Raw genomic sequence first — 19,000 nt, 5'->3', positions numbered from 1 at the left:
TGATTTATTTCCTTGATTGTTCTCTCCCTGTAAAACTTCGGAACTCTCAGAATTCACTTCAATGCCAACTAAAATGACAATTCTCCTTTAATTTTCAAACAATGTACAGTAGGAAGATTTAATTTTTTAATTTTTGAAAATATCCCCAAAAAATTCATCCAGTCTTTTTCAGGTGCTTACTCCTGTGTGGGGCTGGCCAATACATTCTGTGGATGGAAAATTCAGTCACCTCATATGACAAAGAACCTTTTTTTTGCTTCATGTTTAAGAAAAATCTTAGGACAGAATAGCCCTTATATTTTCAGCTCAGAAAAACTGGCTAGATGATATCAAAGACTGCATTGGAGGGAGATGAAATACACATTGTTCTAAAAACTGGAATGAGAAACTTTTCAAAACGAAGAATGTCTTTGTTTCTATTGGCCAGTGTGGATTACGGAGGCCAAAAGTTGCACTTAGATTGGCAAAAAAAAAAAAAAGTATATATTAAAAATAATTAGCTAACATTAAAAACATTATGATTTACATATGTAGTGAGTGCCAATAATCAGTAACCATTTTAAGTGATTATAGTATAAATAATGCATTGTAGCTTCCTTTTTAACTGTCCTTATCCATCTATTGTCTTTGGTCTCTTACTTGCATTGTAAGCTCCTTAAAATTTATTTTTATTATGTGTGCAGTTCATGAAAAACTTGTATTATGAGTTCCTAGATGTTATTACAATGAGAATAAACAATAACCTATAACAGAAGTACTAGAACTGTTCAATAAAAACAATGGACTTACTTATCATCTTAATCTTCCAGGGCTCAGAATGAAAATCTAACAATGCAACATCTTTTGCTCACATTTTTTTTCCTTTCCTTGATCCATACCTCACCACTGATTTACTCATCTCTCAATTTTCCTTAGTATCAAACTTCTGTATGGTCTTCCTCTCCTATTATTTTTCTGATTCCTTTTCACTCTGTTTGCATAAATGACAGGATAAAGATAAAGACAGAAACAGAGGTAATGGAAGACAGAAACCAAACTGCATCATCAATTTTGAATTAAAAAATTACTCTGGATACATCAGGCTTAAAAAATATGCCTCCCACATCAAAAAAAACACATTATCAAATGTAGTATATTCTTACTGCTAAATTTATGTTTGCATGGTATACGCACAACAGTCATAAGCATGGATAAAATGTTTAAAATATAGACATTTAAATCATGATCAAAACTTCAGAGAAGAGTATACATACTTTTGTATAGCCATTATCCCTCACTAAATTAGAAAAAGGAATAATAGACAGTATCTATTAAAATGTTTTAATGAGAAAAAAAATCAAGACTCCTTTCTTCTCTCCCTTAATTAACAATATTATTTGAGAGGTAAGGTCATGCAACAAATGTGTCTGGATGCTTAGCAGTCCACAGAAATCGATGCGAAAGACACTTTGTATAATCCCTTAATAACCCCAGACACAGGGGAGATCTATAATATATTTTAGACTAAACAAAGGATAAAAGTATCATAAACTAATAGACAAGGAATTTTAAGTGTACTTTGCTGTGATTAGTAAGAACCTTCCTGAATTCGTTAGTCTGTAATTAGAAGGGATTTTCCACCTTTTTCAAGCACCCAATAAGAGCAGCTACCAGACAAAATTATATGCAACACTGGAAGACTAGTTGCACTCTGTTCCTGTGTATTCATTCTGGAAGTGGCCATTTGTAAATTACTTTTCCGAACTTGGTATGCTGACTGAGGAATTTAGTAAAATCAGTCTATCCCAGAGCAAATTTATAGCCTTCTCCAAATGACATAGCAAATTCAATTTAAACTAGTGACAAAGTCTATCTGTACTATGTTGTGAGAATTTAGCTCTAGAGAAGTAATCACATAAATGCAATTACTCACAGTGAGTGGTTTCTGGAACTTGGCTCAGAAAAGTACAGTACATATTCTAGTCAAAAACTTTTAATTTGAAGGTGCTTGTATTACTAATTTAAGTACAGCAAATGATCTATGGAGATGTTGGTACAATGAGCTGTCTTTCCCTTGCTCATCTGCACTGTCTGTTCTTCCTTTCTCATATAAAATCAGTATGTTAAAAACATAGCAGATTTGGTTCAATGATAGATCTCTTTTCATTATATAAATTTCCTGTATTTTTTCAAGGAAATGACTTAACTACAGTTCTAAACTGATAGGAGAATATCTCATGGAGTAATCCATGAGATAAAAGCTCCAAATGGGTCCTTTTTTTAAAGTCATTTAGTTTATTTTTCAGATACATTTGAACAAGCAGTGACTAATGTTAAATAGAGAAAATAAGAGGGGTAAAAAAGATTTAACAGAAGCTTATATTTGCTACCAACCATATTAAATACATTATACAATATACCCTGAAACATCAGGGTCTGGTTTAAGATTTTGCTTCTCTAACACAGATCTCACACACACACACACAAACACACAAACACACGTGCATATATATATACCTGAAATCATTCCTTTACACTGTTCAAATTCATCAGTTCAGCCTGGAAGTGAGCCCTAAACCTATTCCAGAGGTAGACATCTAGAACTCCCTTCCCACAGCCTGAATAGGTGCTGTTATTACAAAGCAGTCCTTGGCTTTCTCCTTGCTTGCTTGCTCCTTGCCTAGCCCAAGAAAGCAATGAAGGGCACAGCCCTTCTAACTTTGCTCTCACTCTTGTCAGAGGACAACTAAAGCTCTGTCTGTTATTATGTAAAAAAAAAAAATCAACTATTATTGCTAATTTTACTAGCAATTATTCAATTACACACAAACAATATCTAACCTAACAGTTAGGCGGCATGTGCAGTACTGAGCCATCCAGATATCTCCTTATTCATCTTGCTATGATTTTATTTAATTATCATCAGTCTCAGGCAGACCTTACCTTTCTGCTGGAAATGTTACCAGTCACCTTAATGTTGCAGTTAATTTCCTTTTTATAGCAACCATGTTAAGGCTGCAGTTTAAACATTTGTTTCTGTCAGGCTTCAGGTGTCAGAGGAAGGGTGTTCAGCAGTGGGAGAGTGTGTACCTCCAGCTGAAGGAGGAGGTACCAGCTCTGGCCATTTCGCAGAGCCATCTGCAAGTTTGGGCAGTTTTCAAGAGCCTGCTGACTGACATCCAGGCCTGTCTTCAAAGTGAACTGGTGAAGGTATGGTGGGCATGTCTGGGTGAACTCTGGAGGTTCTTTCTTTGTGCCTGGTCCTTCTGGGATCTGTCCAATGGTATCCTGCTCCATGGCTGGAGAAGGTAGCCATGGCACAGGATTTTTTGCTGGAACACATAAGTGTGGTAGAGATGCTCCAAGTGCTTGAACCATGGGATTTTTCAGTGCTGCTGGGAACAAAGATGATCCAGTGATCATGCTTGTATCTCTTCAGGGCGAGCTGGATGAAAACATGCTGTTCAGTCAAGCTTGGTGGCTATATGTGGACTAAATCTGTGTGGTTTTGGCCAGAAGGTTTCCCTTTCCCAGAACCTCCTTCAGGATGATCCTTCACTGGCTGCTCATTTCTCACCAGTTGTCCTCTTTTTATCGCTGCTCTCAATGATCTGTGGGTGGTGCTCTCTCCACAGAGTGGATGTGGGGCTGTGACAGGCCTATACAGTTGGCTAGCGTCTTTATGGGAAGAGAAGACACTTAATCCCCCCTGCAACCTATTTTTCTGACTGAATTATTTAGCCATTCTGTGCAGCGACAGGTTTCACAATATCAGTATAGCAAGAAAAATGTATAGTATCAAAAGCGTTCTGGACAGTTCTTCCTTGGGAAAGGTCCTGCCAGAAATCGATATGTAGTTAGTGTCATCTTATTTGGGGTTCTTTGGCCATTGTATAAAAGCAGTCACAGAATACTGGCCCAGATCCCCATCTACTATAACTTCACATGGAAGTCTGTGAATTTATGTATTCACACCAGCTGAGGAGCTGACCAGTATGCTTGATATTGTGGCAGCAATTGGTCAAGCATTTTGCCAAAATAACTATTAAAGCTACAAGGTTGAGTTTCAATACCCATAGTCCCTTTTTTTACATTTCCAGATATTTTATTTCAATAATGTTATAATCTCACTTTATTTAACAAAACAGCTCATTAATATTTATAAAAGTATTTGGTGCCTGTTTTTTCAGCAGTTTCCACTGCATAAAACTTGCTCATGATTTCTGACTTGTAACTCTGTCATTAATACTGATCATGCACTTAATCCCAATAAGTTTTAAACATTTTATGAGCTGGAAAATGTTCAGGACTACTCAAGCAATAAATTATTTTGCCTACCCTTATCATAATATGAAAGACATAACATTCAGTTTAACATTATTGTGCTTTTGTGCAGTGTTTCTAACATAAGTACGGAAGACCATTAGGATGCATTAATTTGGCTGAGCAGGGTTCAAAATAAGCAGAGCTCCAGAGCTATAGAGACCCTGACAAGTGATGAAGCTCATCTCAATTTGTTCTAATTTTGTTTTTCTATTTTTTATCTTGTTATATGTTCTCTACTGCCTCCCTGCTCTTTTTTCCCAATTTGTCAATCGAGAAAATTTTGTTGGTCTTTCTATTCTAAAAGTGATTCCATAATATTTCATCACACTTTTCTCTCAAGATATCCTCTCTAAAGCATTCCGCTGGTTCATTTTTTTCATCTATAACTATTCTACCAATTTACTTTCCAAAATCTATAACATTTTTAAGAACATTGCTGACTTCAGACTGTTTCATCTCATCTAAAATAAACCTATATCACCTTATACCACCAGTCAATAATATTCACTATTGTCTGTTGCACTATGACAATTCCTGCCAGCTCTGCAGAACAGACGTAATGGATATCAGATAGATAGTATTAAAAGACACACAAAAATCTCCTTCCTTCACATCTTTCTCTGCACAAAAGTATCTCCATGGAAAATTTCAAAATGTATAATCTTTCTGAAAAGGATAAAGTTTCATTTTTCTTCAGAAAATGTTAAATTATGAAAGTTTTTGTTTCAAAAACTGTCAAGAGGAGGCTGAAATGTGTGTGTATGTTGTATATGTGTATATGTGTGTATGTGTATATAATATATATAAAATATGTATATATAAATGAATACTGAAATGAGTACTGAAGGGACCTTACAAATAATATTCAATTGTCAGCTTTACACCCCACAGAGTTATTCATTCAAAGAGATAGCTTAGGAAAATGAGAGACTTCATAACCTTTGAAAACATCTTTGTACATTTACATAAAGATGCCTCTACAATCATTTTACACTTATAGTACAGTAATCTTACTTGTTAAGTCATGCACAAAAGATCTATATTAACGTGCAACTAGATGTTAGGATGTGATTAATGATTGTTAAGTGTCTAATGAGTCAATTGCAATTGAATTTGTATAACTACAGTCTGAAATACTTCACTTGTATTTTGACAGATACTCACTGGGTGAGAAAAAGAACTTAAGTAGAAAGTTCAGCAAAATTGATGTAGCTTATCCATCTTTCTCTGAAGAACTCCTATCTGAAATTTAAATGAAAATCATTCTGAAATTAATGATTTTAAAGAAAAAGCTATCTTTTCAAGCCATGTTCTCTTGAGTACTAATAATTTATATATGTTTGTTTTTCACACAAGAAATAGTCCTTTAGTATTTAATTTAAATTTATAATTTAATTGGCATCTATTACTAGATATTTGCAAAAGCTTGTTTTTGTTTAAGTTGATGTTTATAAAGTGAAGATTTGGTATTTTTTTTCCAAAAATGACACAAGGAACTCTTGATCCTATCTTGATAGGATCTCTATTGATAGAATTATCTGTATTCATGCAGATTACAAATGAGTCTATATTAAGCAGCATATTTACCTCCAAATACGCTAAAAATAGCAAGGTGAAGGTATACAAAGGTAACTAAAGCTACTTACACATTTGGATTAAATACAGTAGCAAAAATGGGTGAATGTAAAGGGAGAAAATGCAGATAAGCATAATTGTGTCATTTTGACAGTCAGATGAACTATTTCCAATTTTATATCCTAAATTTTCTAACTTCTAAGACATTTGAAAGAATCTACCCACAATCCACAGAGAAACTAATTATTTAATTTCAGATTAAGTATTCAGTGAAATACTTTATATAAGTCAAAATATTTTTGGAGTTAATTTTCATCTTGTCTCAGGAAAATATTTTTAGATTGGTCTAGTTTTGTTTTGTTTGTTGTTTGTTTGTTTGTTTGTTTTACCTGATATTTTTCTTCAACCATAAAATAAAGGAGATATATTATTTCACAATTTTCATTATATTTTCTTAAATAAATAGATTTCAATTTGCACCTGGAATTGCCAGTTCTTTTTGAGTCTCAGAAAGGAAGATAAAAATACTTTCAAGATAAATAGCTATTTGTTAATATCCCAGTAAAGCTGATAGCAATTTACAAAATCTTATGTCCTTTCTGATGCTAGGAACCCCAAGATGATAAAGCACTGGATGGACCTCTGGTCAGGGCGTGGCACGCTGCATAGATCTCACCCATGGTGAGGTTCACCAGCTCTGTATTCATTAGCACTCTTATAAAGTCTTTCTTACAATAGATGTTCATCAGTCACTGACAGCAATCAGATCTGGAATGCTGACACAGCTTTGACAAGTCTCTTGGGTGATATGCTCTATTTTATTTTATCTCGTTAATAAATCTACAGTTCCTGAACAGGTGCATATAGTACTTGGAGTGGACAGAGCAATGAACTACACATACGCTTATGATTAAATACACATTGATTACATATAAACTGATTAAGTAGCTGTTAAATGGTATTCATGATACAGAGGCATACAACTCGACTGGTCATTCTGTGAATCACTATCACCTTGTACAAAAAATCTTCTGGGCTGACCTCAACAGATACAGAGAAAAAGAGAGAGAGAGAGAGAGAGAGAAGGAGAGAAACGTAGAGAGGTAGATAGATAGGTAGGTAGACAGATATCATGTATATACCTACGAATATAGTCTCAGAAGGTAAATACATGACAGGTGTTTGTGCCTAACTTCACAATACAGAGCATGATAACAGCTGTATGGTTTAGGTATTAATTAAAATAGTCAGGACTCTAGTCAAAGAGCTGCTTAGATCTAGCCCGTAGGAAAACACTGAGGAGAGAAAAGTGCCTTCAGTGTCATATCTTTCAACTATCCCAGTCTCATTACTCAACATCCACCCCAAAACAGTTTTCTTTCAAAAAACAAATTGGCAGCAATGATTTATTTCCTTCCTCACAAGTCTTACGATTGTATAGTTTCTAGGATGAAAATTTCATTTCAGTGTTTTCTTTTGCCTGAATGGATACAAATGTACATGTCCTGGAAGCGTACTTCTACTACAAGGTTTTAGATTAGTGTAGAGAGGTAAGAAGGAAGTGGTGAAGCAGAGACAAAAAATTTCCTACCGCTCTCATACAGGTTACACTGTAGAACATCAGAGTGATATAGGAGCGAGGGAGCAAGAAAGTGATCAAGCAGAGTTTTGCCTTTCTGTGTCCAGGGTAGTGAATTATTATTCATCCTAAATGTTGTGAATCTATAAACAATTCCACATTAAGCAATTATTAAATAAAATGAAAATAAAATGCAATTCTTGGAGGAGGGACTGGAACCAAGGTTTCATCTCTCTCTGATAAGTAGCCATAGTTCCATGCTAAATGTCATAATTTTCTCATCAATATAATCCTGCTATTGTAGGTGAAATTCAGCACTGTATCATAGACTCTTTGATTCAGATGCTATATTTTAGCTAGATTCTATCAATGAAACCTGGAGAACTACTCAGCTCACTCTATAGTAGACAGCTACATCTATGTCTACTGCCATTGGATACCGGAACATCTAGACAGGGCTATCTTTTATGATATAGGCAACTACAGGTGGCCTGAATTCATTTTCAATAGTAGCTGAAGCTGGGAAGCATATCCAATGTCCACACTGGCACTGTCATCTGTGTTTAGACATGTGAGTTACTCCCCTAATTTATGCATCTTCAGCAGGAAATGGAAAGCATTCCTGTCAAAAAAGAGTATTGAACTCAAATAAGCATATCTTGGGCAAGTTCGTTAGCCAGAAAAATATCATCTCCAGCAAAGGTTTAATGTAAATTGGAAACTCCTGCTGAATATTCCATTGCACCTAATCCTGTGCTCGTGTTTTGCTCGTGCACGGAGACTATCTATCATGTAATCAATCAACCTAAAAGAAAATTTCGCTTAAGCCTAAAACTCATAACTGATTAGCAAATCTTTTACCATTCAAAATAAAAGATCATCTGACAATCCCAGAAAATAAAATTTAAAGGCCTGATTGCCCTAAATGGGAAAAGAAAAAAAAAGTTTATATGTGGAAGTTAGTCACTTCCAGACACTAGCAAAACAAAGATGCCAAAATAAACATTTTAAACTAAGAGTGAGCCTGGTTATCGAGTCCAGTGTTGTATCCAATGCTGCTAAAAGTGAGATAGGAGAAAATTTGTTAAAATATGTGTAAGGCTTGTTTGCCATGAATAGCAATAACTTCTGAACTTTTAAGGGTTTTCCATAGTTACAAGATTCAGAAGAAAAAATGGAAAATAAGGGTGATACATTTTCATTGCCAGTGAAAACTAGAATCTATGGGGTGATAAAGTATGACTTTTCAAATTCTCTATGTTTCTTCTGAATCACATTATTTGCGTGTAAGTACTAGGGAGATAAGAAGTAAGGCTACAAAACATTGTCTATTTTAGACTTGGCTCTATCTGTGATAATGCGTGCAAAACATTTACTAATCAGCCCACTTTGCTCAAAGATTTATTGGGCATTTTCCAAGTCATAAGCAGGAGTGAGAAAACGGAGAACCAAGGAATAAAGTTCATTTGTATTGGAAAATGGCTACAATTACAGCAAAGAGCAGTTTGCCTTAGCAGTACAATTAAAAATCTTGGTCTGGGCAGAGCGGGTGTTTGAGGAGGTGCAAAAAAGCAGAAGGAAGGGTTCAACTAAAGGGATGGTACAAAATAAAGATGATTGCATTAAGAGCTGATTATATACCTGTCTAAGCTGCTTTTAAGACTCTTCTTAGTATCAGTGTAATATGCAATCAATATTGACTAAAGGTTTTTTGTTTGTTTGTTTTTAAGAATGAATCCAGATATGCAAGTTCATTCAGAAAAATAATCATAAGTAAATCAAGATAAAGGGCAACTCTATAGAGTCTCTTTAGTGTTAAAAAGGATGAAGTAATGCTATGTAGCTTACGCAGTTTCAATAACTGCCACAGTCTCTAATTAACGTGGAAAATGTATTTGACTGCATATCTAAATATGTAAAATGTACTCATTAGATTTAAGGGAAAAATCTTTGTCTCATGGCAAAACCTGAGTTAACAGGCTTTGGACAAGGATTCTCTGATAAACACTGAAGCCCTTTGTTTGTTTTTTTTGTTTGCATTTTTATTTTTTGTTATTTTAATAGGGGTGTTTCATCAGCAAAGATAGGTTCTGCTCATTATCTTTGTATCACAGTAAGGCCATTCATACCCAGTGGATGGCTGCAGAGAAAGGCTTTCCATGCAAAAGGTGCTTCTCCTGTGTCTCTCAGTACCAAAACAACATTATGGAAGATAAAATCTGCTAAATCTTGTAATTATCAACAGCCATGTCTGTGCTGTTAAATCCATATGCTCCAGGAAATGGTCCTTGACTCCTAGATAAAGCAGAACAGAGCAGCCTGTATACACTAAGATCAGGTTAGACAACACTAAAGCAGACTGGCTGTGTTTACACTTGGCCTCAAATCTTTGCTGTGAACCATACAATGTCCCCGTAAAGCAAAGACATAATTACTGTTTTATGAGTCAAGTTTTCTCTTCTCCCAGTTCCGAGTGTCTGAAATAATTGGGAGGACTGTTCTGCAGTCTACTACAGTGGTGCTTTTTATAGTACAAAACTGAGATTACACCCTGCAGAGCTGGAACATGGCCTGAACACATAAAAGGTTGTTTGAGGATGGGTGATTGGGACAGGCAGAGAATCACATGTGATACAGTCTCACACATAATACCTTTCAGAAGTGGTCCCTATAGCGAAATAACCCCAGCACACCTAGGCACTATTTTGGACAAAAGATGGATGGAATAGTCCAAGACAGAGGCAGGGAGTCAGCTAACCTCTACATGTGTACGTGATCAGGAATCTAACACTCAAATGTGCTTCCCAGCCTTCTTTTATTTAGCAGAGTAGACATGCGTACTATGCACCCAGAAAAGAGCTATGAATAAGGGTATTCAGAAAAAACCTTGCATAGCATACCCTAAAACTTAGACATTTTTCTCATTTTATGAAGGAATGAGAAACAAAAGACAGTTAATGGAAAAGTGAAAATTTCAACAGAATTTATTTGAGAACCGCAGAATTATTTCTTCTGTGGTTGAAATGCTACCACATGGCAGATTGTAAATTTTTATGCTGCAGTAGTTCTCTGTTATGAATTCTGAATACTCAGATGTGCTTCTGGCAGCTTTGATTCCACGTTCAAAATAAACATTTATGAAAATAAAAATAAAAATAAAAATAAACTAATAAAACAATTATATTAGCAACTATACAAGACTTCAATATAATTCTAAGAAAAATTAAACAAAAACAATAGAATTCAAAATAAAACATTTTGACAACAAAATAGAAGCAGGTATAAATGCAGTCTTAAATTTAGTTTAAAGTGAAATATTACCTGAGATCATCATATTACCGTAACTTTTTATGCTAGGAAACTGCCAAATCCGATAGCCCAAAGGACGCTAGGCTATTGCAGCTCCATGAGCATATATCCCCAGTACGCACACACATAGACATACCAAAGCTGGCCTCTCAGTTGACTCCCAAACCCCATGATCTCTCCGATGGTTGGACTGCACCCTCTGGTGCCTCCGGTAGCCACCTCCTCCAGTTGTCTCACTGCCCAGGTACACACACATCTCTGGCTCCTAGGGCACTTTACTTCCTCACCGGCAAGTCCAGCTTGATATTTGCTTGCAGTCACACACTGATATACATACCCACACTTACTCCAGGTGCTGGCAGTGCAGACATATGGGTCTCTGTGACCCCATGGTCCCACTCCAGTTGCTAGCACTTTGACCTCTGTGCAAAAAACACGGACACAGAATAGGGTGTCTCTCACTCAGGAAACTCCCTCACTCAGATTCTGATTTATTGGATTGGTTTGAACTTTGCTGGTACCTAAAATAAATAATGTCAATCGATGTCTCAGATGAAAGAGGAAAATAATTTGTGCAACATTAACGTGGAGAATGTAGGTGTAAGTGCAATTGTTCTAAAAACAGTAATATTTCTTTCAAGGAGGTCCAAGTTAATGCTGAAGATGCAAAATTGCTGAAAACTGATAAAAGTGATTAGGCAACAGTTCTTGCAGAATCAGTATTTGGGAAGCCTTATTTCTTTTGCATTTACAATTATACCTTGATAAGTTCATTACACCCTGGATCAGTTCATCAGAACAAAGTCGATCTTTAGAAGGACCCTGTGTGCTGAGAAGTTTTTTTCTTAACAAAACAAACAAACAAACAAAAATCCTGTGCTTTGAAAAGAATTTCTCTGTAAAATAGAAGTGTATTTAAAAGCTTATACAGATGATTCACTATGGAATACCATGGAAGATTTCAGAAAACAGCAGTCTAATTAAACCTCTTGTGTGCTGACACACAGGATATTATAATGCTCTTGTTTCTTTGAAAGTGAGAGAACAATCTACAGCTCTCAAAAGACAAACATAAAATGCAACTAAATAAACGTGATCTCTGAAGGAAGAAGGGGTACACAGGACAGTATTGAAAATGAAATGTGTGACACTAGAACAGATGTTGGGTACAGAGAGTATCTAGATCATGACAGAGGAGCTAGTACTATATAAGAATTACGGCAGTATTGGCACTTGGATTGTTTTGTGTCTTTTCAAACCTAAGCAGCATTATAACATGCACACAAAACAGATGCAATTATTACTGTTTTATTATAGAGGGGAAGCGGTGACTAATGTGTCAGAGAAGCCTTGCTCAGCCTTAATCAGGCTGCCACCCTCCTGACACGAAATTTTGACACATACTCTTGAACTAAGCAAGGACTGTGTGGATGGCAGCTTCACGAATTACGCCTAATCACCATGTTCTTGTGAGTCTGGCATGTCCCCAGCCTATGAGAGCACAAATTTCTGTCTGTGCACCTGCTGGATCACAGTAACTTCTGTAAAAGCCCCCAGTCACTGCCAGTATAGGTGAGTGTTGCCTTTGATTCCCATGAGGAGAGATTGGGATGGTAAGTGGCCTTGATCTCAGTAAGCCACGGATTCTACTTCTGTGCAAAGACATCAATGCGCAGGCATAGGAAAGACTAACACGGGCAGACATTCACCCAAAATTCACTGATCAGCTCTAGGTTACTTCATTGTGCTTTGCCCTATTCCCTCTCTTGCCCTTTGTTCTTGTAAGGAATTATATGAACAGCACCTGAACTGCGGAGACCCAGCATCTTCTAAGTCTTGCAGTATACTGAAATTGTGAAAAAAAGAAGAGAATACTGTTACAGAAGGTCTGTTACCCTTAGGGGAAGGTCTGTTACCCTTAGGTCTGTTACCCTGGAAGGTAACTGGACGCAGGTCACCTATCATGGTAGCTAGATAGGAACTTTCAGTGGGCCCAGTCATGTGATGAGAGACTTGAACTGGTAATTGCACTCTGGACAGTTTGCTGAGGTAAAGAAGAAAAACCTTTGTACTACCCTAATGCTAACAATTTTGTATCAGAACCACTATTTCAGAGGAGAAATTAAGAGAGCTGGCATGTGCTCAGGACATTTTGATAATCTTCTCTCTCTGAACATCAGACAAATCTTCCCACAGTCTGTTTCACTGGCTATCAATGCGGGTTTCAGTGGCATCAGGACAAGAGAGCCAACATGTGACACTGAAATGAAAGGCACACATAGGGTGGCATCCATAGCAGCAGGCCCACTAGAGCTAGAGCCCCTTATTCTGAAATAATTGCCCAGCAGCTGTGTAGAAAGCTGCAGAAAGAATGTCCACCTGCTCGGGGTACAGATAGGCAGAGGACATCAGACCAAGGACTGTAATCCTGTTATTTTTATTAGCATATTTTAATTAATAATTTAGAATATGTATTTGCTTATTAGCAGGGTTTTTTTGTTGTTGTTCTTATTTTTCTTACTATTAGGTAATATACTATATAAAGGTAATTTTAAAAGTTACTGGGATCCTGTGGGCACACAGAGTTTTGAAGGATCCTCTTTGCTTCTACCTGCATGTTTCAGAACAAGAGCAGAGGCAATTTTTTGTTTCTTCCATGCCTTTTTCTGAGAGTATTCTGCTCATAATCCACCTAAATGTTGTTTGAACAGAAATGTTTTTTGGGGGTTCAGAGTATTTTTAATTCAGTCCAGAAAGAGAACTCCCTAATTTTTAAGTTCCCCGTATGGCCGATAGGCATTCCTGGAACAAATAGTGCCTGTAATGTGAGAGACTAAGTTGGCTTCATGACCGCAACTGATCATTACACATCTCAAGCATCTTGCAGTTGATATTTGATGCACCATATATACAGTGATGCATATCCAGAACTGATGCATGATGGTAGCCTCAATTACATGTGATACGCTCTAGAGTGTTTAGGCAACTCCTATAAGTTATAAAGTGCAGTACTGCATGACTGGTAGTTCATGATTTCTTGTTTTATACAGATTATATAGTGACGCCTCCTCTGGCTATAACCAATACCAATATAGACTTGTTATAAGCAAGGGCCTTCATGGTGGGTGCATATAATTCCTTTTCCCCGGCTAGTATTAGACCTGTGTAGGTCTTGTGATCAGTGTTGATGGTGGTGTTGCAGGACTTTTGACAAAAAGCCTCTGACAGTCAAAAAGTATACATGAACCAGACAAGTCAGGTACAGCAGAAATGCAGAAAGGGCATAGATGCGCTAGTAACAAGATTTTACATGACTGCTGTCTACCCCATAGGTTACACTGCATGTGCTCCAAGTTTGCTCTCAGGGCATCTTAGAATTATGTGTTTCCAGCCCCAACACCCCAGCACAGTGCTCCAGTGTAGAGGCAGGTCTCAAGAAGGCCCTACAAGAATACCTAAAATGTAGCTGAATCTTGCTGTGCCCTGACTTGACACCATAATGTAATCAAGCTTTCTTTGCTGCAGGTAATATATATATATTTTTTTTCTGTTATTACTAAACATAAGGTTCTACAATGAAAGCTGGTTGTCAGAGTACTTATAAGTCATAAAGGTTTTAGAGTCAAGTATCTTCTTACTTTGAGCTTATTTATATACATCTCCATCTTCCTAGAGGAGAGGCGGGGCTACAGGCTATGACTAGCAAGGCAACGTTTTATTGTTAATGCAGTTAAAATCATTCTATGGAGCTTGGGGAGGACAATGAATTGTTGCATCTAAACTCATTCTGATAGTTTAGTTCTGGATTTCCAATAGGGATGGGGTTTGTTTCATCTTACTTTAGCTGGCTAAAAGTAATCTAGCCAAAGTTTGTGGTCTGACCTCACTAAATAACAGTGAAAAACCACCAAATGTCATTCATCTCGACTATCTTAGACAGCTGTCTTAGAGTGAAATTCCATCTTATGTCCCTCACCGATACATGCTTAAATTTAGATAGCTGTCTTATCTTTGAAATCCTAGTCCTGTGTATCACTTTGGTTGTGCAGCTGGTTTTAGAAATGTGATTATTACTCACAACTGCCAGCAAAGACTGTCCTTGAGTTGATGCTCAACATTTTCATAATATAGACTCAGTTCATAAAGTTTATATTTTCACTATCAAAAATTAAGCAGTATTTTTTATTGTCTTCTTTATAGCACTGCAACATAAAATCTTGCTGTGCCAATTTGCCTTTCTAATATCAATTATCTGAAGACTTTGCCAGTCATATTAACTACTATGGGTACAGTTAGGAAAAGCATGACTTTCTGAATCTTCTAATGCTGATCCAGTTGTAATCAAATATTTGGAAATTGTTAAGTACTAGGATTAAAATGAAGCCATATACTACTAAAAAGAAAATGTTAAGCATGAAAATATATTGAAAATTTAGTCATTTTCTACTAGATAAAAATATGAAATTTGATATTGCCAAAAACACCGAAAAGGTGATAGACATGACAGTTAGTGGCCATACCAATTTTCACTCCAAGAATCAGCAAGAAATACACTATGAGAAATAAATAGAAAATTTCTGCATGGGCAAGACCTTTATAACTGAGTGCACCATATTGCACATCATCTGTGCTTTAATGCAGGAAAACAACGTACTTTGAGAAACTGGTAATTTTGGATTTCACCCTGTTTTTATCAAAGCCAGTTAAGTATTCTGCTAACCTCAGTGAAAGAAGGAGCAAGCATAAGTCATTAAGCATTTGGCCTTTCATTATGACTAGTTGAATCTACTCATCCTTTGAAGATCTAGTTTGACTTCCAATATATTTTTATCCTCTGACCAAAAAGAAAATGCAGCCACTACAATTATAACTGTTACAATTGGCAGTGTCAGTTAAACAGAAAAAAAAGAAAAGTAAAAAAAAAAAGTAAAAAAAAAAGTAGGTGGCAACTGGCCGCTGCCGCCGGGGCTGCAGGCAGCACCGCTAGTGGCCCCAGCTCTGCCTGCTGCGCTCACCAGCCCCCTCCCCACACCGCGGCAGCAACCACCCTCCGACCGGTAGGGCCCGGCCCTGGTTATCCCATCCTCATGGCATCATTTGGATTCTACTTGGTGATGACGAACTTGTTTAGGATGCTCTTTAGGAGCATAAGTTAATAAGCATAATAACCATAGGTTACTTCAGTGTGGTCTTTTTGCTTTGCTTTATCCTCCACTAATTTTAGGTAAGGTTTTAGGTTGGCTCTTCTGCCATCTTACAAGATCACAGCACAGATAACTCACCAGTAGGTCTCCTGGCCCTGATATAGAACAAAAGTAGTCCTCAGCATGTATCAGTTTTATGGCTGTCAGTTACATCCTTTGTTATAAGTACATGATATTCTTTTAGCCCTTGCTTTATCTGTTCTGATGCCTTCACAAACACATTTTCAGTTCTACTCTCCTATTTAATAGATGAACAGGAAAAGGCATTAGAAAATTGTGAAAGGGATTTTGCAGGGTATGTTCTATTATCTGTGCCCACATTATTTCCAGAGGAAATGGTGTTTCATCAGAGTGATTAGTCAGCTTTCTCTATATGCCTGTTTATGCATTTTCATGGGCTTCTAGTTTTCTGTTCAGATAATGAAGCTCAGGTACATGAAAGTATTGATGCCTAAATGGAAGAAAGTGAAGAAATATCTATTTTACCACACCTTTGTCAAGGCACAGTTGAGGCTCATCGTAACGTTTCCAGAGCTGCTAGATCTGCACATACATTTTTTGGGAAACAAATTACTGCCAATTTTCTCCTAATAGGTATATATTTTCTTCCATTAATTTAGATGTCTTTGTCTGCATCATACAACTGAGTCTATTTGTTCTATTTGAACATTCGGCTTTGCTCTTGCCCATTAAACCCTTGAGAAATTTTAGTTGTTCCTTAAGTAATTACTGTTTCAAAACTTAATTCAGTTTTCAGTCACTATTTAGCCTAACACATAAAACAACTCTGCATGCTATATACTTATACTATATATACTTATACTATGCTTATACTGAAGTTAACTTTTAATCTCTCACTGACTTCATCAATACAAGGAACAGATTTATAATATATACAATAGAGTAAAAGTGACTATTTTTAAATTAAGCTATTTATAACTAGATGTTGTCTACATGGACTTCAGCAAGACTTTGGACACTGTCTCCCATCACATCCTCATAGGGAAAACTCAGGAAGCATGGGTTAGATGAGTGGAGAGTGAGGTGAACTGAGAACTGGCTAGATGGCAGCGCTCATCAGTGGTGCAGTGGTGCAGAGTCTAGTTGGAGGCCTGTAGCTAGTGGTGTCCCCCAGGAGTCAGTCCTGGGTCCAGTCTTGTTCAATGTATTCATCAATGACCTGGAGGAAGGGACAGAGTGCACCCTCAGCCAGTTTGCTGATGATCCAAAACTGGGAAGAGTGGCTGACACACCAGAAGGCTGTGCTGCCGTTCAGAGGCAACTGGACAGGCTGGAAAGTTGGATGGAGAGGAACCTCCTGAAGGGCCACAAAGGCAAGTGCAAGGTCCTGCACCTAGGCAGGAATAACCCCCTGCACGTGTACAGGCTGGGGGTTGACCTGCTGGAAAGTAGCTCTGCAGAGAAGGCCCTGGGAGTCCTGGTGGACAACAAGTTGAGCATGAGCCAGCAGTGTGCTCTTGTGGCCAAGAAGGCCAATGGTATCCTGGGGTGGATGAGGAAGAGTGTTGGCAGCAGGTGGAGGGAGGTGATCCTGCCCCTCTACTCAGCCCTGGCGAGGCCTCACCTGGAGTCCTGGGTCCAGTTGTGGGCTCCCTAGTACAAGAGAGACATGGCACTCCTGGAGAGAGTCCAGCGGAGGGCTACAAAGATGATGAGGGGACCGGAGCATCTGTCATATGAAGAAAGGCTGCGAGAGCTGGGCCTGTTCAGCCTGCAGAAGAGAAGACTCAGAAGCGATCTCATCAATATCGACAAGTATCTGAAGGGAGAGTGTCAAAAGGATGGGGTGAGACTCTTCTCCATGGTGCCAGGTGACAGGACAAGAGGCAACGGGCACAAACTGAAACATAGGCAGTTCCATCTGAACTTGAGGAAAAGCTTTTTGACTGTGAGGGTGACAGAGCATTGGACCAGGTTGCCCAGAGAGTCAGTGGAGTCTCCTGCTCTGGAGATATTCAAAACCAGCCTGGACATGATCCTGGGCAATTTATTCTAGAGGACCCTGCTTGAACAGGGAGGTTGGACTAGATGATCTCCAGATGTCCCTTCCAACCTTGCTATTTTATGATTCTATGTGAACATACAAGAAGAGGACTGAATTCTTTCTTCATATACACATATAGAAGTTTCTCTACATATGGTAATTGGTTCTTTTTTACAATATGATCTACAGTTTTGTGAAAACATTTTTCTAATAACACATTTGTGGCATATTAAAGATATGGAGAGTCAGTATTAAAAGCATAGCAGCATTACACAATAGCAATATATAGTTGTGACATATCAACATATTGAAAGAGATTGGGTAAGCACAGTTACACCATTTTGTAAAACCAAATGGGAAATATTACTTTATTGTAGCACAGACAGAGCACTACAGACTTTAAGCTCAAGAGATACAGTCATGTATACTCTGCACAGATGTTTGAGAATTTCTTCTGCAGAATTTGTGTAACACAACTGTAAAGAAATTGCAGAATTGTAGTTATAATTAAGACATGTCCTCTGTGTTGCTGGGTTACTTAAATCTCTTTGGATATGTATGATCTTGTTTGTTACTTAAATTGTCAATAACTAAGCAGGTTTTACACATATATGAAAGAAAAATGTGCTACAAATCTTCTCAAATTATTTTAGATTGAAGCAATATAGTAGATAACACAGCAGTGTCAGGAATGCAATATTAAATGTTTGTCATGCTGGTGTAACTGATCTGGGATTTTTAAAGGGTATTTTCTACCATGTAATAAATAAATTTGAATTGGAAAACTTGGAATTATGTTTTAACTCTTGTCATGATTATAGCTGTGATTTGACCCCAGATGAATCCCAGCTAACTTTATGCACTTAATTAAGGACTCCATATGGGGAGGCAAGTTTCTCATTTTAGTTGTTACAATAAGATAGGGTGATTCAGTCCACCTGAACATCTTCTGGTGTCGTGTAGCACCTTCTGCTGACTTTAAAAGGAATGTAGGTAATGAACACCCATATCAGGATATTTTGG

This window comes from Struthio camelus, chromosome 1 (assembly GCF_040807025.1).
Source record: "Struthio camelus isolate bStrCam1 chromosome 1, bStrCam1.hap1, whole genome shotgun sequence".
NCBI classification, from domain to species: Eukaryota; Metazoa; Chordata; class Aves; order Struthioniformes; family Struthionidae; genus Struthio; species Struthio camelus.
Note: the sequence above shows the minus strand (reverse complement) of the source record.